Genomic DNA, 17,361 nt, shown 5'->3' with positions numbered 1-17,361 from the left:
GGAGGGCAGACTGTGGGGTTTATTAGGCAGCATGGAAAGCTGGAGTCCAGGGTAAAACGCAGCGCGGAGTTAGCAAAGGACCCGAGCTCTCCTCTCTAGGAGTCTTTAATTAGGGTAGGTTTTCCCCGTGAAGTTCCCAGTCTTATGGGAGAGAGAAGTGATTGGAAAAACCCCAGCGGTTCCTTCCCCGAGCTTGAGCTTCGTACTCAGCAGATGAGGTTGTGCGATGAGATTCCAGTAGTGTCTGGGTTATTTGAGTCCACAGTGTTGACGGTTCCATGACAAAATAGGGCTGCAGTGACTAGTGCTGGCGTTGTGCCACCGCCAGGGCTTTCTCCTGAAGTGTTGGTTTCTGTCTGTCAGTCCTGGTCCTGAGTACTGCTCAGTGTGGTGGCAGCTATCTTCTTGGGCTGAGATGGGGGGGGGGGGGGGAAGGAGTAAGCCTTGCAAATGGAATTACAGTCCCATGCCTGCTCACTGGTGATCTGGGCAATGATGTCGTACAGAAAGGTCCTTACAGTTTAAAAGAAACAAAACCCAGTCTAACTTCACCGTGTAGGGGAAAGGAGTAGATCCATCAGATCCCTGTTGGAAGTTGAACTTTGCCCTGCACCTGCCAAGTGCCAAACGTAATTTTACTGCGATGGTTTTCTTTGCTTGGTGTTCCTTTGTGCTTTTACTAGAAGCAACGTTTTTTGTTTTTGTTTTTTTTTTTCCTGATTACAATAGTGACCATAGATTTGCTACAGACTGCTGCATTCTCCTAATGGAGACCAGAGCCGGTATGGCGATTGGCCTCTATATGCAGATAAAATTGACATTAAGACGGTTTCAAAATACAGCTACAGTATGGTACAATATTGAATAAGACATATGGAGTAACATTCCCCCCCCCCAAGACTATGAGTGTGCTCGTTTGTGAGCAATCCAAAATAATCTCTGAGCAGTCAGTTATTAACGATCTCCAAGCCTGCAGGTTTAACCAAATTTGGACACGTTTATCAACTTCTGGTAGCATCTCTTGCCTGTTTACTGCTGATGATATGTTTGATGAGAAACACTGGGGAATTGCCTTCCTTAAAGTGGCACTTGTTTAAAGTCCTCTGTGTGTTCTAATAGAGGAAAAGTAGCAGACGTATGTACGCAGGAAAGGCATCGCCAACGCCTCCCTCTGACTGTAGATGCTCACAGGTGTTTCCCAGCCTAGTCTTGAGCCCTTCTCGTTACACCATTCATTGAGTACTTGATTTTGAGCCCCATTCATTTGGAATCATGTTTATCCTTTCTCATTATGAAAGGCGGACACATTCAGTAAAATATTAAATTGAAATGATGTGTTTTGGGCACTGATACAAGCCGCGGGAACACCAGGTAGGGTTTATTAATGTCCTCATTTGGGAGCAGATGTTGGTGCCAGCGTACGGAGTAGGAGGATCCATGATGCCAGTAACTGTCCTGGGAGGCCTGAGCAATTAGCAAAATTAAATAGGAGATCTGTCTGATTAAAATCATTAATGGTCACGAGTATAACGCTGGTTTCTCCGTAAGTGTTTTCTTTTCCTGCACATTGGCTTTTACAGCAGCGAATGGGCAGTGGCCTGGACCAGCGCCACTACCAACAATCAAAGCCTCAGGTCTTTCATAGGCCACCAGTAATGCACAGACTCTTGCACAGAATACAGACGAAACACTGACTACCTGGCATTTGTCTCCTTCCACGGGCAGAGGACAGTAACGAAGCATAAATGTTTGCTGTTGAATTTAATTGCGGTGGGCGTCAGTAGGCACACTTTGGAAAAGGAACCATTCCGCGCGCATTGCTCTGAGAGAAAGTGCACCTCCACTGTAATATCTTGACTCCAGTATTACTATCTGACTTCTGAAAAATGGCTGTTTTCAAAGTGTGGTATTGTCAATATTTAATAAACTGCTTGAGAAAGAACATTTACAAGCGTGCATTCACCCTCCCACATAGCTGTCAATAACATATTGTTCCAGAAAGCTATTTTTATGTAGATCTAATTTTCATGGAAAAATTAACCTTTCTTCTAATTCTCCTGTGAGATACAAGCTACTCCTAATCAGCTGGCTTTTGCTTTCTCCTCAGGAAATCAGGAGAATTTTCTTTTTTTCTTTTTGTCTTATTTTTAGATGTCAAAATATGATTAAGCTGAGTCATGTCTTTTTCTTTTAAAAATTGTGAGAGCCTATTGGCTCGTTTAGATGAAAATCCGAAATTAGTTCTCAAGAAAAAAAATCTTTTGTCTGGCAGATCTCTCGACTTTTATATTTCCTGAGCATTGGTTTACTGGTAGCTTTCTCATGTGAGAGCTGGAGGGGCTGCAGACAGGAGCCAAGCAGAATGTGAAGGAGAAGAAGCGGAAGTGGGTGTTCTCATCTCCCCAGTCGCTAAAGATCTTTATAACAGTTTTAACAGAATTGTTCTTTTAATGAGTGTTAGTAATACCTCCCGTTGGAGGCTGGGGCTGCTGATCCCAGATGATGAACTACAAGAACCCACTTTGGAAATCAGAAACTGCATTGATAGTCTCCTAGATACCCAAGTGAGCCACGTTCAGGCTTCTCTGAGACTTGGGGGAAATGCTGGAGTTATTGGTTTCTCCCAGCATAATTTGGACATACTTCTAGGTGAATCCCATGCCTGTCGCTCCATTAACATTGGGTGGGGTGAGGTTTTGTAGCCATTTAAAAACCAAGTCTTTTTTATTGGCCATAGAAAAATTGGGTCTCAGGAATATTTGAAAACGTATTTGTTAGAATAATTTCTTTCATAGCTGTATGCTATGACGTCCTCTGTTTCGAGGCAGGCTTGAGAAGGGCTTGCATATAGTCACAGCTGCAATGGACAGCCGGCTTGTGCTGTGGCTTTAGAAATCAACAGCATATCATAGCTGTTTTCTAGAAATATGAAATTTATCTAGGGACTGGAGAGACAGTTAAGGGCATCCGCTGCTCTTTCAGAGAACTTGGGTTTGCTTCCCAGCACCCACATGGTGGCTTACAACCATCTCCAGTTTCGAGGGATTTGACTCCCTCTTCTGGCCTCCAAGGGCACGTCATGCACATGGTACACTTTCGTACATGTAGCAAAATACTCACGCACATAAAATAAAAATACTGAAATCATAAACATGTAACTATATTTTAAAAATTGTTCTCTCCATCCACGTTATTCATTTATCCAGAAAAAAAACTGTAGACAGGGAGCGGTGTTTCTCAACTGCTGGTATATTTGTTTATGTCTAAATTATTTTACTGGTTTTTTTTTTTCTTTCTTTACGCTCTGGTAGTGCTTCCAGAATGGGAGGACCCGCTAAGCATTGTCTACCCAGTTTCTCCCAGAGGGTGGTTGGTTGGTACTTTTGATGTGAATGATGCTATTTATTTCTCCATCCTGGTAGATTAGTCATAAAAGCTCATGCCAACCCAAATTTGGGACAAAAACCTCAAATTAGAAATACAGGGTCCCTCCCAAGTTTCAACATTATTTACAAGCCGACTCTCACTCCTTGTACCCACTCACAGCTACTCCAGTCAAGAGCCAGCTTGTCTGGGAAGACCGAATTTTCCAGTCAGTGGCCGGAAGAATTCTTCAGTCTTCCTCTGACCACACCTCGCTAGCTTCTTGCCTGCACACTCAGCAGCCTTAGGTCAGGTAGCTTTTAAATTGCACATCCCCTCACCTCTCCCTGGGACTTGCCCGCCTCCTATAGGTCCAGAGGCTTTCTCTCCTTCCTTCCCATGCAGTGACTCAAGACGTGACTGGGACCAGCGGTGGGACGGAGGGTGAGTCTGTGAGGAAAAAGTCAAAGTAAAGTTACACGCAGTTAAAAAAAAAAAAAAAGGTTCCAAAGTCTCCTTAAGAACATCTGCAAAAGTCCTCACCACTGTGAAGGATAAGCAATAGTTATAATTTGTTCGTGCAAGTTGCTATGTTCCTTTGAGATGCTCTGTTCTGAGGTGTGACTCATCGTGCTGAATTTTTTTCCCTAGTATTTTCTTGCCGACGTGCAGAATTGGAGCCTGGTAGAGTATGGGTCTGTCAGACTTGTGGGCTACGTTCTGTGGTTACTGTTTGTTCTGGGGCTTCTTTAAAAGAATGCGCATTCTGAATTCTATACACCATCTTAAAGGGTGGCTCTCTCAGTACAGCCCTCCCCTTCAAGCTGAGAAACAGCCCCTGTGTGTGCATCCAGTTGAGAACCGGCTACTGAATGTGAGCTGTCTTCTAGACATTGTTCTTCTAGAGGGAATATTATGCATAAGGCAAGGGTCCCTGTTTTTTATTTTTTGTTTTTAAGCAAATGCTTAGTGGGGAGGGTCGATGAAAAAGAAGCAAATAAATAGATGGATAGAAAGGATAAATTCGGGTGATGATAAGTGCCCCGAAAGCCAAATAGTGAGATAAAGTGCTCCAGAGGGATGTAGTGGAGGAAGGGTGCCATGTTTAGAAAGCTGATCAGAGATTGGGCTGTGAGAAACAGTCCCTTACCAGAGCCTGGAGAAGCACCTGCTTAGCGGAGACCTGGGGATAGAGGCCGAGGGGATAGTCCACAGTGAAGTCCTTGCAGGGTACAGTGCAGTGCGGCTGGGTCATGGTCGTCTCAGGTTGGCCTTGCAGATCACAGCAGAGTCTGGTCTTTATTGCAGAAACAGTATGCGGCAAGTCGAGAATGTAAGGCAGAGGCATTGATAGCTTTTCCTTCAAAAAGATTGCACTGGTGTGGTGTGAGGAACAGATCATGCCAGGGCAAGAGTGGACCCAGGGACGCCACGTGGAAGCACATGAAATCAGTCCAGATGAGGAACAGCAGTGGGTGGGTGGTTAGGGTCGATGGTAATAAAAAGAGAAGAAATGTGGGAAACCTCAGAATATCAGTTTGATTTTTTTTTTTCTTTTCTGAGACAAGGTTACTCTGTAGCTTTGGAGCCTGTCCTGGAACTCACTCCGTAGATCTGCCAGCCTCCACCTCCCGAGTGCTGGTATTAAAGGCGTGCACCACCACCACCCAACAAAGTTTGAAAAAATTTAAACACAAGAAAGTACTACGAAGAAAATCGTTCTCTGCGAATAGATGATAGTATATTGGCATTTTAAGGAAAAATCATTATCTTCGAAATATTTGGAATATGACAATATTCAACTATTCAGGAAATTTGCATAACAAAAAAACATTCTAAAAATTATCCTAAAGAGCTGGAGAGATGGCTTAACAGTGAAGAATTCTTGCTACTTTCCAGAGGACCTAAATTTAGTTCCCACACACAATGCCCCCTTCTGGCTTTTGTGAGTACTACACACATGTGCTGCACACACACACACACACACACACACACACACACACACACTTACATATAATTAATAAATAAGTAAATATTTTTTAACATCCTCAAATTTTACTACCTGGAAAGAAACATCTATAGCATTAGCACTAATATCATTTCCCCATGCATAGTTTCATATTTATAAATAAATACATAGATCGATACACTTTATAGTAACAATGGGGGTCATGCCACAGGCCCTGTTTTTAAATGAAAAGCATCAAAATTAGTTTCTTGTATTTAGAAAAATGGACATAGCAAAACTGATTGAACTTTATGTAAAGATTATCTTTACTGTAAGAATTGTTTCCTGAAATGTTTATCCTTATGGTTAAAAATGGTGTTGAAAGGAGGCTTGGGTAGGAGTAGATTAAGAGTTTATAGAAATGTGATACAGGTTGTGAGCCTCTTCAAGCACATGGGGCATGTTTTACAGTTTTCCGGGATGGGAGCTTGAATGCACTGTTGTCTCTCCCAGAGACTATAAAGCGAGTAAGCTGTGGGGAAACACATCTGTGAATAGAATGTCTGCCGTGCAAGCCCGAGGACCTGAGTTCAAATCCCCAGCACCCACATGAAAATCAGGACACAGCAGGCAGTGCCTGTATTACCAGTATGAGAGGACACAGTAGAGAAAAGTTGATCCCTGGAGTTGATTGGCCCTACCCCAGTCCTATGTTCAGTGAGAGAACTTGTCTAGAAAAGTAAGATGGAGGCCAATGGGGAAATGCATCCAACGTTGACCTCTGACCTACACACACACACACACATACCACCTGTGTAGATTAAGGACCTCACTGACTAAGTTTTGTTAGATTTACATTAAACACACTTCAGGTTGAAATTATTACATTTTTTAACACCCCAGCTTTAAACGTATTACATAGATTATTTGTTTTGAATGATTTAATATCCTGCCCACCTCCCTTCCTGGGTAGCAAGCTCGTTTAAATTAATTTATATCAGACACGTTTGTGACGGCTACTTTCTGACCTGTTGTCGTGACCACAGCGGTACAGACATGAAAAGGAGAGAGGAGAACGGTGAAGAAACTAGCAGATATTGAAGCTAGAAATGTGGTCCAAAGGGAAGGTAGCCAGTGCAGAAACCTTTCCAGGAGGCTGGCTCATTCTCACTCAGGACTATGCCCTCCCCTTTTCTAACCGAGGTCTTTGGCTCATCTCAATATTGCCTCAACTTCATCATTAGCTGTTTCTTGTACCAATTTCAAGGAAAAATCATGGCTACTGCCTTCCCGAGGTCTGTTGTTTCCTAACAGTCGGAGGATGTCTCTCCGTAATTCATCATTGACCATAGCGTGACCGAGGGTGATAATTTCCTGCCACGTTTTCTTCCCCTTGTCATTTTGTGGCCATTATGCCATTTTGGCTGGATAACATTTAATCTTGGCCTACATGAGGCTACCCTTTGTTAATGGTTGAGTTTTTTGGCTGAGATCCAGAAGGTTCTCTGAGCATAGCTGGGGTATCTAGAGAATTAAGGTTCTGTCATAATCTACGCCACAGCATGCTCCTTAAGCGTGGTGCTACTGTGGTTGTATCTTTGAACATATGTTTTAATCCAACCATATTCGTGCTTCCTTTGGGGACATAATTATCCTTCTCCTGTATTTGTAGCTCTTTCTCATCGGTTGCTCCTCCATTGCCGACTCCTTTTCCATTCTCATCGCCTTTCACGGTATTTCAGTCCTTTCTTCTGTCGGTAGCTCCATTTTCAGAAGCATCGGCCCTATTTCTCGATGTTTTTAAGTAGCTTATTGATTCTGCAAGCATGCTGTTTGCTCCTTAACTTGCATCCTTGGGTCTGTAATGGCCCTTTTCGCCTCGTTCACATCATCTCATTTTTCTGTTTTTAAGGTTCTGGTTTTCTATTTTGTATTTTTTGTTGTGGTTTTTATTTTAATTGAAAGCATTCTTCTGTGGAAGGAAGTTTATGCCAGAAATTCCCTCCTTGTGACTGCGTACAGTTCTTCTAAGTGGATTTCCTCTATGTTTCACCCTTCCGGCCTATTTTCTTTCCTTCCTTCCCTCTCTCCTCCCTTTCCTGCCATTCCATCCTCCTTCCCATCCATCTTCCTGCCTCCCCGTCCGTCCTCTCTTCCAAATGCTCACACATCTGCCTTGCTGTTTCTTTTTGTCTTGCTGGCACTTGGGCAGCTTGGTTGAGACATAGTGGGAGCAGCTTCTTGAATCTCCTGCTCCCCTTTTTTGGGGAACCCATTTAGACATAATTTCTTGTCTGTCTACTTTGCTGTATAAAGAAATTGCAACCATGACTCAGCTCAAGCTGTAGGCAGCCCTGGTTAGTTGCCCTGGGCTCCTCTTTGATTCTGTTAAATGCCTCTCTTATCAGCATTGGGAGTATGGGGAGGAGATACCAGAATATCCTTTTTATATATATACTTAATTGAAAGTTCCTGAGCCCAGGACTTCATGGATTTCCCCAAAAGGAAGGGCAGCCCTGAAGTCTTCAGTTTCACTGAGTATGCTTTTGGCTTACGGTCGCCCCTTGGTAGAGAGTAGAAACGGATAAAGATATTCACTGGATGTGCTTTTCTCTAAATTTAGGGTTATTAGTGAAAATTGTCAGAATCTTGTTGACTCACCTCTCTAGGGAAGACGAACAGGGTTAAGAACAAAACAGCTCTGTGCTTCGTCTTGCTCTAGAACCTTCCGCCTTCATCCTTCACTGCTGATTTGGGTGTCCATTGTGTTTGTTTATGCTCCTGGGGAGGGCTCTTGTCTCTCCCTCTCTCCTTCTCTAGCCCCACCTCCCGACCTCCCCCCTTCCTCTACTGCTTGCTGTGTTTTCTTACCTTCCATCGATATTTAAAAGAGAAGGTTCTGTGGAATAGGCCGAGGATGTCATGCATTTCGGAGATGACTTCGCAGGTCTTGCTGTTGGGCTGGTCTGAAAGACGAGGGAAAGAACAGAGTTCAGGATGGGTCTTTGGTCTTTCAGCTGAGCGACAGAAAGGGTGATCAGCGCACTGGGACACTGGTGGGAGAGAATCAGACCTTCTCGGCTAAGCCTTTAAGCCTGAGGACTTAGAATTAATGTGATCATGTCAAGCAAGTAGTTGGAGCCAGCAAGTTCAAGAATGCTAGTTACACATTACTCCAAAGCCAGGGACTTGCGTGAGAAAGCTACATTGTTCAAAATATCTATTTTTGTGGACTTTTTGGCCTTAAGAGTAAACTATTCCTAATCCAGCAAATGTCTGAAGTCTTTTGATATAAATGAATCAGGCTAATGGTTGGTATGAATTAGCCAATTTTCCTTCCTGCTTTAAAAAATTTGAGACAATTTCTCTTAAATTGTACGTGCTCACCAAGCAGGCTAAAAGGGCCTTAATGGTGGTACTTACTTAAGCAAATAGAAGGAGAACCTGTATGACCGAGTGAGGGTCAAGTATTCCATGACAGGGCACCATCGGAAACAGTGGAGATGCTGGACCACTGACTCTGCATCACACACATCCTTCTTCAAGCTTTTGTGCACGCCCTTCCAACTGCCATCCTTTCTTCTAGCACTTTGAGAGTAACTGTGGAACTATTCCAGTCCTTGTCTGGAAACCCTCTGGGTTTGGTACCTTTGTTCTGGTAGATGCACATCTGTGCGGTGTGTTCTGTGATACTGTCCGTTGCTTTGGGACAGATGTGTAACTTGGATGACTGCGCTGTAATCTGCAAGTACTCATCGGAGCTTTGCAAGTACTCATCGGAGCACAAAGCATATGCCATTTTGTTGTTGTTGTTATTGTTGTTTTAAATGGCTATTGTAGTTTTGTGTACAGCATGCATTCGAGCAAATGAAATTTAGACTTCTGTATGTTAACTGAGTAATTTCACTCAAACTGAAAACCCCAGAACTTTGTAAATTGAAGTGAAAATCAGGACTGGCTTCCCAGCTCCGTTGTTTATCAGTGGATGTGGCTTTTGGCAAGCTACCTACTGGCTGTTGCTTTCTCTCAGCCATGTGGCTCTGTCCATATCTGTATTTCCATGGGTTACAGAGCTGGAAGCCAAATGAGCTAGGTTACAAAGCTTCCTTGTTTAGATGACACGTATGTATAGCTGTATCTGTAGACCCTTCACATGAGAGGTAGAAACAGAGTTCATAAGTTCAAGACCAGCCTGGGCTACATAACATGTTTCGGTTTAGCCCAGTGTACCCCATATCAAGAAGTAATAAATAAGTAAATAAAGGTGAAAGGGAAATTTTACAACCATAAAAAAAAGTTTCTCTTCTTTTTAAGTAAGAAGTTGGATGCATGACTGTTTATCGTCAAGAAAATAATACCAGAGCTTGTTCATTGCTCCTGTCTCACAAAACCCACACCCCAACTCTGAAGACTTTTCATTCTCCTGCTTATCAATAAATCTGATTTATTTACCACACTCAGTACAATACTTCTAATTAAGAAAAATAAACATGGTAGTAATATAAGAGAGACTTAGAAACCAGTGGAAAGTATGTGACAGAGTCAATGCTTATTCTGACTTAGTTCTTTAATTAGGCTTTTTGATATCAATTCCATGCAGTATTTTGTTTGTTTGTTTTTTCCAAGACAGGGTTTCTCTGTGAAACAAGCCTAGCTGTCCTGGCACTCACTCTGTAGACCAGACTGGCCTCGAACTCACAGAGATCTGCCTGCCTCTGCCTCCCAAGTGATGGGATTAAAGGTGTGTGCGCCATCGCCCGACTTCCATGCAATATTTTAAAGAGCGTTTTCTCTGAGACAGGGTCTCACTAGGTAGCCCTTTCTAACCTGAAACTTAGCATATAGAGCAGGCTGGCTTCAAACTCACAGAGATCCACCTGCCTCTGCCTCCTGAGTGCTGGGATTAAAGGCGTGCACTGCAGTACCAGGCTTTGAAAAGCCGTTTTAAGTTGTATCTGTGCACTGTAAATGAAAGTAAATGAAACATCACGCATTGTGCCCACACAGATGGAATGTCACAAAGGTATTTTGGGGTCAAGTACAGTACTGCCTGCCCACGAAGCAATTTCTCCCCCTTGTAGAGCTTTTTCTCACAGGTGTATCCAAACCTGAAGTCATGGGGCTCAGATTGAGACTGCAAGACTGGCTATGAGCGTATTTCAGATCTCAGAAGTCATGTAACTAACCCCATGTGTTCTTTTGGAGAAAATTTTATGCACAGTCTTAGAATTCAGATTTTTCAGAAAAAGAGAAACAGAACTTACATCAGCTCTGAAGCCAGATCCCTTTTAATGTTATAATTTTAATACATTAAGCTGTTATATGCAAGATAAGGGTTTGAGATCCCTTGAAATGAACTCATTGAAATTGCATTTTTACATAGGCAAATATCACTAGAGATCCGCTTGTTAGTGCTTGGAGTTCCTTTGTCTATGAGACAATGAGAATAAGAAATCAGTCATGACGGTGAGTGTCGAACAGAAAACAGAACCTTGCTGCTTGCAGCCAGTTCAAATCCTAAATCTAAATATTAATGGTTTTCATTGCCTCCTGTTGTTTTAAGGCATGAGCCATAGATGAAGCTAACCTCTTATAATCAGCACTAGGGTATATACTTTGGCTTAATTAACACCTTCATGAGCAGTTTTATAAACATTATACCTGGGAGAAAAAGTGGGGGGGGGGGACTTTTTTTTCACAGTATGGCAGTTGCTAGGTAACGAGGCAGATCTCTATAGCTTTTTCTGAACACGAAGCAGATGATCTCTCAGTGACAATTATTTATATCCAATATTAAAGCACGCCATACTGATAACGGTTCAACAGACCACACGTGTGTTCACCGTGCAGTTAACAGGTACATGTGCGGTAATCCACGCAGCTAGCCTCGCTCTCATATTCTCTGAAAAGCAATTATTAATCTTTGCCACCAAGAACGATCATTTGCCTTACACGGCAGCAACAGCTAGATTGTTGATTTGATCGTCCTTCCAGCTGGCTGACCATAATCAAAAGCACAGCAGACAGAATGGCCCCTCTTCAGGAGAGAGATGTTGTGTGCCATGCTGCCTATTCAAGTGTCAGGAAGTTGTTTGTTTTTAAAAAAAAAAAAAACAAAACAAAACAAAAACAAAAAAAAAACCACAGTACTATTTTGCATATCACTTGTCATTCCCAGTATCATAATTGCCTAGAAACTGGCTGACACCTGGAAGCTGCTGGTGGTTCCGAAGTCGCTCTTTAAAGAACTGACAGAACGTATTGGCTCCCCCACCCCCGTTGGTACAGAGCTGAAATCGCAGCAACGCAGCAACACAGCACTGTTACATAACCCGTGGTGCTGTCATGTTTGAGGTCTTTTAACTAAAGTTCCCGTTGAAGAGAAGATCTGCCACTTCAACGACAATCAGTGGGTTTCTATAAAAATGAGGGAAAACTCTCTGCCACTGGCTCTGCGTTTTCTCCTTAATACTTGTCTGGATCTCATGGAAAACTCTCTCCCATTGGTTCTGGGTTTTCTCCTTAATATTACTTCTTTGGCTCTCACGGATTCCTTGACATGAATGTTTCATTGTGGATGGAAGGAACCACGTGAAATACTTCAGATTTATTTTCTGCCCATCATGTACGCTGCTCATGTTTATACAGGATAGGATTTACATGCTGGATTAAAGCGCTTTCTCTTGTTTTTTTTTTTTTTCATAAAAGGTCAAAACAGTGTTTTCTGCTGTCATGTAAAAGGGTCTGTTGACCTTTGTCCTTTTGAAGCATGTCTGAAATTAGTCCATCATCCGTGGGCTAATTAGATATTGTGATAGCATCCCTTTTTTTTAACGTAAGAAACATCACCATATGTGATGTTAGCATCCAAGTTAGTCTTTAAAAGGTTTTGCTCATGGGACAATCACATAAGAAAAAAAGGATAGAAAATATTTGTTCAGATGCTGTTTTTCAGTGATACCAGAAAGAATGTGTTCTGGGGAACCAGGAAAAACAAAAAACAAAAAACAAAAAACCAAAACAAAACAAAACACACACAAAAAAGCAAAAAAACAGACAAGTTCATACCATCTGTTGGGTGAACTCAAGATAACCCTGCAATTACAAGTCAGCACACCAGAACACTAGCTTGTGGAGAAAATAGTTTAATATGGAAATTTTCATTTAAATAATACTAATTAAGTGTCTACAGTCAATAAAGCCCAGCTCTTGCTGCCTGGGAAGCTGTGAATGCCGCCCGCCATGATTGACGACTTTGAATTTCCACAGCCTTGAGCAGAGCAGAGGAAAAGCGAGTGTCTTCTCGGATGCGGACTGCAAGACCGGGGACTCCACAGAGCCATTTAACAGCAATCTCTGTGGCTCCTTGTGCCACGTGTTTAGTGTCCCGCATGGTGTTCAAATGCCAAGCGTGAAATGGAACCCTGACTTGCCCTCCGATTTCTGTGTCGTCAGAATCACGCACAAGGTTCCCTTTATTTGAGAAGATGTGCTGTTGTTCGATTCACATCACCATCGGTTTTTATCGATTTTGAAAAAGCGTTTGAGGTGCAGAGTCAAAGCAGATATCTGTTTTCCATTTAAGATAATTTTCCTCTCGTCATAATTTAAGAGTTTGCTGCAAGTCTTCGTTCAGTGTTTCTCCCCCTCTTCCCCCTTGGTAATTCAAGAGAAAACGTTATTTATACAAGTTTTAGTAGGAACCTGGCCATTCTCCAAGGCTGGATACCCTTGCGCATTCCTGCTAAGAGTAACCTACCTATCTCTCTCCTTCCTCCCTCCCTCCCTCCCCTCCCTTCCTTCCTTCCTTCCCTTCTTCCCTTCCCCCCCTTACAAGGTAAGGTCTGGATGACCACACCCACACAGGATAGCCTGAAACCCAGGAGGCTGCCCCCACAACCCATCACAAGCAGCAATCCTGCTCCAGCCTGCAGAGTTGCTAGGGTTACAGGCAGGTGCTACCAGGCCCAGCAAAGGGTAATTTATATTTCTATCTCCAACTGGGATCCTGGTGGTTATCAGACAGCAACTCTGGGTGACTGCTGGCTTCCTTTGTGTTGGCATTTAGGCTCATGTTGGGTGTTTTTGCATTTGTGTGGTGAAACACGGTTAATAAAAACTCAGAGAGAGAAATTTGGATTCTGAAGACCCAAAAAGCAAAGCAGCCAGCCACTGGCTCTTACCTCAACCTCCGTCCACAATGGTGATCCTGCCTCCAGGAATCTCAGAATGAGGCTGTGTCTGTGAGCTGTTTCCTCCCATTTTATAATCTTCTCTAGGGCTGGATTAAAGGTGTGCACCACTGGGATTAAAGGCATGCACCACCCAGTTTCTATGGCAACTGGAGCGGCTACTGGGATTAAAGTGCGTGTTACCAGTGCCTGGTCTGTAAGTCTGGCCAGTGTAGCTGTTTTACTTTTCTGATCCTCAGGCAAATTTATTTATTGAGATACAAGTGAAACGCCGCTACAGAGTGGGCTTTCAGCACCCTGGGTATCTTCTGCTGTGTGCCACATTGTTTTGATTATTTTCTTTAAAACAGGAATATTTTACTTTCCTTTTTTTCTTTTCATTTCAATTTTATTTTTGAAAATTATTTCTTTCATTTTTTTGAGATTATAATTACATTATTTCCCCCTTCTATTTCCTCCCTCCAAACCCTTCCTTCTATGTCTTTTTGCTGTCTATCAAATTCATGGCCTCTTTTTTCCCTGATTTTTGCTACACACACACACACACACACACACACACACACACTTGTATTTATTCCTCAGTACATAAATACAACCTGCCCAGTGTGTATAATGTCACTTGCATGATACTTTTGGGCTGTCCATTATCATTGGATAACCAACTGGTGTGCTCTTCCCTGAGGAGGACTGTTTCTCCAGCTCTTTGCCATTTTTAGCTACCTGTAGCTCATTGAGTAGGGTTGAGGCCTTCTGGGCTCCTCTGCCCATATCCACATTAGCTTGTCTCTTGTTATTCTTGTTCCCTCATGGTTATACGGTCAGGTTGGTAATGCAGTCATATTGGTAATCCCTAGTGGATTATTTTAAAATTTTTAATAGTGGTCCTCTTTTCTCTCCTGGTCCCTGAGCCTGCCTCTGGTAAAGAAACTAGAGAGTTCTATAAACGTAAGGTGTGTGTGTGTCTCACTTTGAGGCTCTCATAATAATAGAGGCCCTGTGGTCAACGGAAAAAAAGCATGCCGATGAGTTTGATCCCTAGCTGTCAGGAGGTCAGTGTCTCGGGCCTGTGAAGGCCGCATTCTGCAGAGCATTGCCTCTAGTGGCTTTGTGTATTAGGAACATGTATCTTAGCCACCTTTTGATGGCAAACAAAATAGAAAGGCCGGGGCACGTCAGGATGCAGCTCTCCTTTTGCCTAGTCAGGCATCATGAAAATCTTGCTGGAGATGAGAAGAATGTTAAATAATAATTTTAAGAGTAAATGACACTTCAGATTGAAAAGGAAGTGTGTGGGGGAGAGAGAAAAGGACGATTCTGAGTTTATTTGTCCAATGTTGAAAGCTTCAGTATAATTTTCTATACTGTGTGATATTTTATTTGAATGTTATTTGTATGCCGTTTGTTCTTCTCGGAAGACCTGCAGGTATTATGAAGGAATCTTCAACAAAGATTTCTCAAATGCCACAAAAACAGAAGAGAATGAGGAATTGAAATTGGAGGTGGGAGGAAAAGCAAGGAGCCAGAGAAAGAACAAACTGAAAGGTTACGTTCTGTAAAGCGTGTCAACAGAACGCTTGGTACAAGTTGCTGTGTTTCTGCAGAGAGAGGGAGGAACAATGAGGCTCCCTCAACAGCCTTTGAGATGTGCTCAGCTCTGTGCCTCACTAACCAGATCTGTTTGGAAATTATGGAGCAGAACCTTTCCAAGATTTGTTTTGCTCATCTGTAAGACAGTGAGAATGTCTACCTTACACTTATTCTGAAAACTGGCATCTACTAGGTGGACAGATAGCTCTCTGACACATACTTGGTGCTCAAAAAACACTAGGTAGGGTCCGCAAGATGGCTCAGCAGGTATCCCCGAGGACCCACTTGGTGGAAAGGAGACAAATGACCCCTACAAGTTGTCCTCTGACCTTCACACACACACACACACACACACACACACACACACACACACGTGCATATACACAAAATTAATAGATACATAGATATGATTGATAGATTAGATAGATAGATAGATAGAGATAGAGATGATAGATGATAAATGTGATTGATAGATATGATAGATGGATATGATAGATAGGTAGATAGATAGATAGATAGATAGATAGATAGATAGATAGATAGATAGATAGATGTAATTATATAAATTTTTAAACACTATTATTTTAGGAGGGTCCCTAACCTATTGCAGGCTTTCTTTCTTTTCTACTTCCCAAAGGTCAGTGTATCCCCCAACTTAAGACTGTATGGATCTAAATTACAGACACAATTAGAAGTTAATATCTTAGCAAGCCTAGAGTGACAGAATACTACATCACAATACCTGCGGGCTCCACTCTAGATGCTGTGCGAGGCCACGTCCCCATCCGCTAGAACTGTTTTATTACTCTCTGCATTTAAGAAGCTCAAAAACGACCATATCCATATTTTCCTTTCATTTCCAATACTTAGGTTCTAAAAGTCTTCTTGTGCACTGGCTAGATCTTTGCCAAGTTGACCCAAGCTAGAGACATCTAATAGAGAGGAGGGACCCTCAGCTGAGAGATGCCACTGTAAGATGGGACTACAAACAAAACTGTAGAGCGTTTTCCTGATCAGTGACTGATGTGGAAGGGCCCAGCTCACTGTGGGTGGTGCAGTCCCTAGGAAGGTGGGCCCAAGCTGTGTGAGAAAGCATACTGAGCAAGCCATAAGGAGCAATCAAGTAAGCAGCACTCCTCCATAGCTTCTGCCTTGATTTCTGCCTTCAGGTTCTTCCGCACGCGTGTGTGTGTGTGTGTGTGTGTGTGTGTGTGTGTGTGTGTGTGTGTGTGCGTGTGTGTGTGTGTATATCTATATATAATGTACACACATACATATATCTGTGTATGTATATGTATGTGCATGCATGTATGTATACATATATATGTGTGTGTTTACGTTGGCTTTATTGCTTGGGACAATCTGCAAGCCAACGTTTCTGGAAAGGGGCATTCTCGCCAAGAGTAGAGTTAGTTGAGGAATGCGGTTACTTTTTATGGCACCAATTATGCCATCCTTGTGCCTCCAACCTCCGTAACTTTGTCCACCAAAATGATTACATGAACTTGGGTTTTTTTAATATAAAAAATTTCAGAAGCATGTATGCCTGCAATTCTTCTTCCCCTCTTCCTGTCCCGCTGCCCTCCTGTCTTCCCAAATACTAATCACATGCATGCAGTATGGATGGACCCGCATGACACACTGAGTTGCAGAACTCATGATAAGACACCTCCTCCAGGGCCCTCCTTGCTAGAAGAGAAGCAGATGTGTGACCCACCGGTTATAATAGATAACTACCTATTTCACTGCCTGCAGAGCCCCGGATGGCCCTTTTTTGTGGATTTCAGGCAGTAAGTCTTAAGTACTCAAAAGTAGGATGGGATCTCAAACTACCCAGAAAGGGGGGTTTCCATCTTTTATGAGTAACATAACTCTTCTTTATATACAAGTCATACATCTCCACTATAGAATGTAGAAAGGAAAAGAGAATCATCTGTATTTTGCTGTCAGGTAACATATTAAGAAGCAGCCTTTTGTTCAAAATTCAGAGTGCCTGAAGCCTGCCTATAATTTCTCATACTATGAGCTGTTTTGTTTAAATAGCAATGAAAACTGGATATAGGAAAAATACATGTGTCTGTATTTATAACTTAGAGTGTACGAAATAAATACTGCCTACACCATCAGAGTAAGTCATACGGGCTGGAGTCATTTTGAAGAAGGGAGTAAAGAATGAGTGTCAGTTTAATTTCCCTGGCAGACCGGAAGCCATGTCAAGGCAGGGAGGGTCTTCTGCACCTTGATGCTTCCAATGAGCCAGAGCTAGAGAGT

The 17,361-nt window shown here is 42.6% G+C and overlaps 1 protein-coding gene across 22 annotated transcripts in view; it reads left to right on the top strand.

Annotated features, from left to right (window-relative positions):
- Anks1b (ankyrin repeat and sterile alpha motif domain containing 1B) overlaps positions 1–17,361 on the top strand; it is a 953,532-nt gene that overhangs the window by 812,991 nt on the left and 123,180 nt on the right. The window lies entirely within an intron of this gene.

The sequence above is a fragment of the Myodes glareolus genome, chromosome 26 (genome assembly GCF_982192425.1).
Source record: "Myodes glareolus chromosome 26, mMyoGla1.1, whole genome shotgun sequence".
NCBI lineage: Eukaryota > Metazoa > Chordata > Mammalia > Rodentia > Cricetidae > Myodes > Myodes glareolus.
Note: the sequence above shows the minus strand (reverse complement) of the source record. Positions and strands in the feature narration are given on the sequence as shown.